This window comes from Oncorhynchus nerka, linkage group LG6 (assembly GCF_034236695.1).
Source record: "Oncorhynchus nerka isolate Pitt River linkage group LG6, Oner_Uvic_2.0, whole genome shotgun sequence".
In the NCBI taxonomy this organism is placed as follows: Eukaryota; Metazoa; Chordata; class Actinopteri; order Salmoniformes; family Salmonidae; genus Oncorhynchus; species Oncorhynchus nerka.
The window spans coordinates 39,113,775-39,121,424 of NC_088401.1; the positions used below are offsets into that span (position 1 = coordinate 39,113,775).

Consider the following 7,650-nt stretch of genomic DNA (forward strand, 5'->3'; position numbering starts at 1 on the left):
ATGCATGTTGAAGGGGTGTCATCTACCGTCGTTCACATCCCACCATTAACTTCCGGAAGTCCTCAAAAATTTGTGAACTCTTACTCACCTCATTTTGTTGTAACATCTTTGGTCAAACAGACGTGAATCCCAGAATGCATTGTATGTCAACAAACATGGCTACACAGCTGGAATTAGCTTAGCTCATCATAATCAGTACAACCTTCAAAAAATATTTTACACACAATATGTGCCCATTACAATCTGTGCAAGAATCGGAATGCATGAGTTGTCACCTAGAATTGAAAACACGTGAATAAAATCGTAAATACACAAATAATTACCACACAAAACATTTTCTGATAGTGATTTATTGATACAAGTGGCGCGTGCCGGCAGTCAACCACGTAACCTCCCACTCTGCGCCATTCAGTGTTGTTGTTTATGTATGTAGCTAGTGAGCTAAACTGTAGCATTTAACAATGTCTTTCAAAAGGAGACAACTCACAAATGTGGAAATTCTGGAGATTTTTTTAAATTCTGACCATGAGTCTGAGTATGAAAGTCAGGAATCAGATTCTGACAGTGACAGTGAGGAGCTGCCCCTCAACCTTGTAGCCATTGAGAACCCTGAATCTAAATTTCCCTTGTCAACTGAGGAAGTACCAGGTCCCTTTGAAGATGCTGGTGGTGATGGAGGCAGGCCGACAGTGGATGAAGTACAGGAGTTCTGTGGTAGCTGGAAGGCCACCAGTCATTTCACCCCACCTGGCCCTGCTGTCTGCTTTGACGAGTCCCAGTCTGGAGTGCAACGCCCTTGCCATTTCCAACTGAGGCAGAGTGCTTCAAGTTGTTTCTCACAGAGGAGCTGGTGGGAGAGATAGTTGAGGAGACCAATCGCTATGCCTTAGAGCTACAGGAGAAGAGAGAGCCAGGAGTGAGGGGAAACTCGCTAAATGGGTGACAACCACAATTAGTGAAATGTATACCTTCCTGGTGACAGTCCTTCTCATGGGAATAGTAAAGAAGAACTCCCTAAGAGAATACTGGAGCACAGATCCTATGTTTGCAACTCCCTTCTTTGCCTCCCTCTTTTCCCAAGATCGCTTCCTAGTTCTTCTGCGATGCCTGCATTTTGTCAACAATGCTACTGCCATCCTAAGTGACCCGTTATACAAAATAAGAAATGTTCTTATCAGCCTGACATCAGCATTTGGTCGGGTCTTTGTGCCATACAAGGACCTATGCATTGATGAGTCCCTGATGTTATGGAAAGGTAGGCTGGCGTTCCGTCAATATATTCCCTCCAAAAGGCACAGGTTTGGAGTCAAGTTCTTTGTCATGTGCGACGTGAAGACAGGATTTGTCCAGGATATTATAGTTTACACAGGGTCCACCACTGACATCAAACATTATGATGGGCTTGGGGTGTCAGGGTCCGTGGTGATGACCATGCTGGCTCCTCATCTCGGCAAGGGACACACTTTGTACGTGGACAATTGGTACAGCAGTCCCACACTCTTCCAGCATCTGCTCTCCAACAGCACAGGGGCATGTGGCACAGTCAGGTCGAACAGGAAGGGGATGCCGGCATTCGGATGCAGGAAGATGCAGAGAGGGGAGGTGGAGTTCCAAGAGAACGGTCAACAGCTGGCAGTAAAGTGGCATGACAAGCGAGACGTCCATGTCCTCTCCACTGTCCATACAGCAACCATGTCGGCCACAGGGAAGGTGGACCACCTGACCGAGAGAGAAAGATCAAACCAGATTGTGTGCTTGATTATAACCTCAAAATGGGGGCCGTGGATAAGGCAGACATGATAAACAGCTTTGTGGAATGCACACGGAAAACGAACAAGTGGTATAAGAAGATATTTTTCCATCTGATCGACACTGCTGTCCTCAACGGCAGCATAGTTCACCGCCAACTAACAGGTGAGATGATTACTGAACAAGGTATTTTTGTAATTGGATGTACAGTTCACATACAAATCCATTATGCAATTATAGTGACAATATCTCACCCACCTCCCCACTGCCTCATCATCCTCTAACTTTCCTCATCCTCCCCACTCCCTCATAGGTAAAGTAATTACCTACCAAAAATACAGAGAGAACCTCATGAGAGAGCTGCTGGAGGAACACCACACCCCTCGGCGCCCATCCACTGGGGGTCGTCCTGCTGTAGACAATCCCCTCGCCTCACTGCACGACATTTTCCCTGCAAAGTCCCTCAAACTGCTTCTCAAGGTAGTCGCACACGGAGGCATTGCAAAGTCTGCCTGTCTGGCGCCAGGAGAAGTAAGCAGAGGAAGATGACAAAATACATGTGTCTAGCTTGTGATACACCTCTATGTATTTCACCATGCTTTGAGGAGTATCACATACTCAAGCATTATTGAGCACATCTGCAGCAATAGGTGACTGACTGACCTGACATGTGACTTGACAGGTGACCAGCCATGATACTATGCCTTAGAGATGGGGTGGAAATGCAGTTGTTGTTCAGTCACTGCATGGATATTAAATATGGGTTACGCATATTCAGTTTTTTGTCCTCTAGTAAAACAAGTTGTTGAAATAACTACCAGTACTGCAATAAAATAGATGAATATTACATATTGGCATGCGTTTTCTTGCTGTGTTTTCATCCAGTACAACTGTTAAGGAGTGTACGTTAGCATACAAAAGCTGTCCTCATTCTTATGCTCCAAAGATGTCCAGCTTCAGTTATGATATTGGCAAATAATGTTTCTGAAAGTACAGAATAAAGAGGAATTATTCATTAGAATACAATATAAGGATATAGCAATAAAACAATACTACAAAGAAGTAACATAATAAACACTGCTATAAAAAAAAATAGTTTATTGCATTGACAAAATCACAGATTTGAGTTATAACAGTAAGAAACTAACTTTTGAGCTCCACAAGGGGGCAAGGCAGGGCAGAACAGAGCTATGCTGAATAGACCAAATAAACAAACCATGGTCATATTTTTTTTTATTTATTTAACTAGGCAAGTAATGTAAGAACAAATTATTATTTACAATGATGGCCTACACCGGCCAAACTCGGACAACGCTGGGCCAATTGTGCGCTGCACTATGGGACTCCCAATCACAGCCAGGTGTGATACAGCCTGGATTTGAACCAGGGTGTCTGTAGTGCCAGACCGCTGCGCCACTTGGGAGTCATAAGGCCAGGGTAGCTTCAAAATACAACACAAGCTAATAGTTTTCTGACGCAACTAGCATTGTTTTACAGAGCTAATAGAATAATGTAGCTAGGTAAGCATGATTGACAATAACACCATAAAGGTTATAAAATGTGTAACGTTACCTCACGTGTCCGCAGTTATAAGGAATATATTATGATCTACAGCTACAGCAGAAACGGCATACGGAAACTATTATTATAACTATTATAACGTAATAAGGCACTTACTTTGATGGAAACGCAGCCTGGATTTGAACCAGGGAGTCTGTAGTGACACCTCTAGTACTGATGTGCTGTGCCTTTGACCGCTGCACCACTTGAGAGTCATAAGGCCATGGTAGCTTCAAAATGCAACACAAGATAATACTTCTCTGACGCATTTAGCATTGTTTTACAGAGCTAATAGAAGAATGTGGCTACATAAGCACGATTGACTATAACATCATAAAGGTTATAAAATGAGTAACGTTACCTCACGTTCCGCGGTGATAAAGAATATACACAAATATATTATGCTCTATACATACAGTACGCTACAATAGAAATGTGGAATAGAAAATGTGAACACGTGTGCAGATCCTGTTCTGACGGGAGATGAGCAAATGTCTGCAGACGTGAACTGCACAAACAATTGGGAAGTGCTTGGGGAATTTTGTCCCTGTCAGAAATGTCCCAAAAATGTAATTATCCGCAAAAGTAAAAATGACTATTTTTATGTGAATGAATGAGGAGGCGGAACACACCTAAATTCAAACTGTTTTTAGAAAATAAAAACTTGTTTGAAAATCATTTTAAATTGAAGTTAAAACAACTTATAAATATAAACAGGCTGCGTGCTTTAGTTTGAGGGCAGCGCGGATAAAATGTACTGTTACGTATCAATCACATTCTGGAATGGAGAGAACATTCTAACATCACGTGCATAAAAAAACTCACGCTGGGGCGACCGTTAGAGATATTTGGAACTCACGCATGAAAGGGTTAATGAGGAATTTGTCCTCAGTGGTGGAAATGACACCAGTCCCAAAGGACAGGAATATTTTGTGTAAAAAACAATATAAAGGGCATACTCACAATAAATATTGATATAGATTTTATTTAATTGACTCTTTCTGTAGTACATAACATTATATAATGCATAATTATTCATGTTTACTCATAGAAAAACATAAAAGTCTGGGTCAGGGACAAGGGCAAAATAGTGAAATTGAGGTATACAATGCATCTAAAAAGTAGCTAAAATACTTGATAGAGAGGCGTTTAAAAAAGTATGGGGTGATTCCAGTGTGACCTTAACATACAAATATTTGTTTTATTTTGTATAAAATCCCCAAATTGACCCGAGGACATTGAAGTGCCCGTAGTTGCATAATCCCCCACATAGCTAAATCCTTCCAGTTATATAATAGAAGTTAAGACAAATATATGGTAAAGAAAGTGTTCCCTTTCCAGTCTTTCGGACCTCTGAAGCAGCAGGTAGTCAGCAGGTTATCACCGTCAAAAACACTGTCCTTGGAGAGCAATTCTGAGGTAATAAATTTGCACGGACTCAGCGAGTAAAACGCGGTGAAATGGAACTAGAATTGCCCACGTCCCCCTTCCTTCGCAACCGCTATGAGGTAAAATAGAGCCAAGCAACCAGCATAGCAATGCTTTGGTTCATTACGTAATCCAGTCAGAATTTTGCCAGTTCTAGCTACAGCCCTAGCTATCGGGACTCAGATGCAGACACAGGTGGCAGATAGTAGGAGTCTCAGAGTTTATTATTGTTCAAGGGACAGGCAAATGTAATCCAAATCAGAGTCAGGCAGGTACAGGATGACCGGCAGGATCAGGGTTAGGACAGGCAGAAAGGTCAGAACTGGGAAGACTAATAAAAACAAAACTAGAGCTCAGGAAATATGCTGGTAGGGCTTGATGGGACTAGACGAACTGGCAACAGACAAAAAGAAAATGCAGGTATAAAGAAATGGTGGGGAGTGGAGACAAGCACAAGACAGGTGAAACAGATAAGCGTTTGACACTAGCAACAGAAGCTAGAACATCAAATCCCATTGTGACGCAGGGGTGACACATATTTTGGCAGCGCGACACTATTTGGCATTACAGGCCCTCCTGTGGGTGGTGAAGACGGCCCAGTACACCACTTGCACCGTGCTTCCACCCATCCAGGATATCTACCCGAAATGGTGCATGCATGCAGCATCATCAAGTACCCCATACACCCCATTCATGAGCTGGTTTCTTTCTTACCATCGAGTAGACAGTATCAGAGTTCTGATAGCAACAGGCTCAGACAGTTTATTTCTACTAGCCGTTAGACTGCTGAACACTTGAACTGGACTCAACACCTGCTCTGATTCTCCACACCGTAGCACACATCTCAACTGCTGCTGCCAGGCTCTTATTATACTGCTCAATTTATACACTTTTGTAAATATTGTACTATAAGTTGTACCTTCCTGTATTATACTGCCATTTCTTTCATATTTATATTTTTACTTTATTTTTGTTGTCGAGAAGGAACCTGCAAGTATGCATTTAGTTGGACAATTTATACCATGTGTATCTCGTAAAAACGACTAATACAACTTGAAACTATACAATCAGTCTCTTCACTTTCAGCGTGGCTTGATCTGTGTTTTACTATAAAAGATGTATTACTCTCTGGTATTTCCCTAGCAGTTTCCATTGAAATCAGAATCTTAATCTTAGGAATGTATTGATTTTACATTTAATTGCACTGTAGTGCTAGTCCCTAGAGTTAAACTACAATGTGAAGAGATGAAACAATTGTTTTACTATTTTCAAGCATCTCTGACTTCTGGGAATGTTTTAACAAAAATGGAAATAACATGTGACTTAAATGCACACCAAAGTGCAAAAGCAGTTACAGGTTAATTTGTAATGGTTGATGGAATCTGAAATTCTGCAAGAAACAGCGATTTTGTAGTCACCAAATAAAAAGCAAAAGAATATGAGTCAAAATGCTGCAATCTTCTGGATCAGACAGATATTTTATCCATACTAAAAGACAGGTACTGCAGAAAAGAGATTTATTTCGAAGCAGTGTTAGCACCAGGAGGCACTTGGATAGGGGGACTGTAAAATAAAAATCTTGAACCTATCACACACTAAGTTAGATTTAAACTGAATATTTGACAGTTTATTCATATTAATAAGTGTATAAAAAGTCTGGAATAATACAACTGTCATCCTTTCTAGCACAGGAAAGGAAAAACAAGTATTTCATTCTCTTTTGCCTCAGCCTTCCTGCGGGGACCACCTAGCCCTTCACATTCCATCCCCTGTCCATCCCCTGTCCAGAAGGCATTATTGGTATCGCATTGGTACATCCCATCATCTAGCTTGCGCTTAGTGGGACTATTATTTGTTTTCAACAGGACAATGATCCAAAACACACCTCCAGGCTGTATAAGGGCTATTTTGACCAAGGAGAATGATGGAGTGCTGCATCAGATGACCTGGCCTCCAAAATCACCCGACCTCAACCCAATTAAGAAGGTCTGGGATGAAATGGAACGCAGAGTGAAGGACAAGCAGCCAATAAGTGCTCAGCATATGTGGGAACTCCTTCAAGACCGTTGTTAAAGCATTCCTCATTAAGCTTTTTTTTAAAGAGAACTCCAAGAGTGTGCAAAGCTGTCATCAAGGCAAAGGTTGACTACTTTGAGGAATCTCAAATATAAAGTATATTTTGATTTGTTTAACACTTTTTTGGTTACTACATGATTCCATATGTGTTACTTCATAGTTTTCATGTCTTCACTATTATTCTACAGTGTAGAATAATAGTAAAATAAAGAAAACCCTGGAATGAGTAGGTGAGTAGGTGTGTCCAAACTTTTGACTGATACCGAACATGTTGTTTGTTCTCCTCTAGGATGCCCACAGGCCTCACAAGACTTGTCTGAATGTCCCCCAGTACCAGTTGAAAAAGTTATGGATGGATATATGGAGACTGTTTAGTGGCAAGAGTAAGGGGTTACATAGTACATGTAATATAGAATATAGGACAGACACTTCAGAACAATCTTCCTTTAGTTTTCAAATATTTTTTTGTCGGGGACTATCTGTTATTAAATGTGGTTGTGTGGGTTAATAGCAATGTCATTACTCTGACAAATGGCTGACAGATAGCTAGACCCACTGTCTCCCACAGGAGTGGGGGCTGGGCCAGTTTAATGACACCTCACACCAATTCTAAATTGTATGCAACAGACGACTCCTTTTGGACTATAGTATCAAGATTGGAATGTCTTTGTTACAAAGACATTTTGCTTGCCAAAAACTCTAATGTCCAAAGAGTGAACTTTAGAACAATATTTCTAAGATAGAAATGAGTCAGTGGGCATCTGAAGAAGAAGAATTTCATTTTGTGGTATTATACAGTTTATAATAACAAAAATACTGTAACTTGAAGTGCTTTCA

General features: G+C 41.0%; 2 long non-coding RNA genes across 3 annotated transcripts; both read right to left on the reverse strand.

The window, feature by feature from the left end:
• Positions 1–332: 332 nt before the first annotated feature.
• On the reverse strand, positions 333–2,163 carry LOC135572184 (uncharacterized). The gene is made up of 2 exons (XR_010464083.1): positions 2,080–2,163; positions 333–1,719 (listed from the first exon to the last, which is right to left on the reverse strand). It is a non-coding gene; the product is annotated as an uncharacterized LOC135572184 (long non-coding RNA).
• A 14-nt stretch (positions 2,164–2,177) lies between these two features.
• On the reverse strand, positions 2,178–3,670 carry LOC135572185 (uncharacterized). Of its 2 annotated transcripts, XR_010464085.1 has the most exons (4): positions 3,427–3,670; positions 2,598–2,733; positions 2,413–2,453; positions 2,178–2,261 (listed from the first exon to the last, which is right to left on the reverse strand). It is a non-coding gene; the product is annotated as an uncharacterized LOC135572185 (long non-coding RNA). The 2 variants fall into 2 exon arrangements; XR_010464084.1 differs by having other exon boundaries at positions 2,184–2,453.
• Between the last annotated feature and the right edge of the window lie 3,980 nt (positions 3,671–7,650).